Here is a 981-nt window from a genome sequence, read left to right as displayed (position 1 = left end):
CGAAGAAAGATGGACAAAAGCATAAGCCAATCGTCGTTTTAAAAAGCTAACTGACGTGCCGAACGGTAAAATTACACGGAATTCCGGGTAGTGGACAAGCCCCCTTATTGTTGATAAATAAGGATAATATGTTAAAATAATAAACATGTTTTATTTTTTAAATATTTCTTAACTATGTGTAGTTATGGGACAAAAAAATGAGTATTATCAGGATTCAAGTGAGGACAGAAACAAAAAAAATATTGTTCGGATATTTTCCTTTAGAATTTTTCCTTATTTTTTGTAAACAGATTATGCGTATATAAGACAATGCCAAAGCTATTTCAGCTATGCAGTAAATAGAACTGATTTTTTTCGTTTATTTTTAGCGATGGGAGAATCTAAGAATACGAAAGTAGATAAGATTTACTAATTGACGTTCTTGGCGTTCCTTTTCAAAGATTGTAGAGCATTGTTCATAACAGGGGTGGATCTAGGGCGTTAGGGCGCTGAAAATAATTATAAAAAGTCAACCCTTCATTGGTATTTGGTTCGGGTAAAATGAATAGATTTAAACGAATTTTCGTACAAAAATACGAAAAACTGAGAGATTATCTAAATCTTGAGACTTTCGAAGTTATATCATTTTTAATAAGTAAAATATTGAAAAAAAAAATTTAAAAAAAAAAAATCTTCGATTCTTAAATAAATATAATTGATTTCAGAACATATTTGGGTGTATCAAAATCCTCGTTTCCAAATCTTGAATTCTTCACTTATTGGTTATTTTTACATGTTTCGTTTATACAACTGGTTTTGAGAACTAAAGATGTTCTCAAAACTTGTTGTGTTTGCATAATTACACTCAACAGTGGTGGTATTATGTGTTAAATTTTTAAATTCAAATTATCATGTAAATCGACAAAGTTTAGATGGTAGAAAATGTATAAAAACGCCTTTTTTATGTCATTTTATATCAAGTTTATATATGCATCATTGATT

This window comes from Brachycentrus maculatus, unplaced genomic scaffold (genome assembly GCF_059751285.1).
Source record: "Brachycentrus maculatus isolate JH-2025_06_01 unplaced genomic scaffold, ASM5975128v1 h1tg000040l, whole genome shotgun sequence".
NCBI lineage: Eukaryota > Metazoa > Arthropoda > Insecta > Trichoptera > Brachycentridae > Brachycentrus > Brachycentrus maculatus.
The sequence above is the reverse complement of the archived record's forward strand: the minus strand, read 5'-3'. Positions refer to the sequence as shown.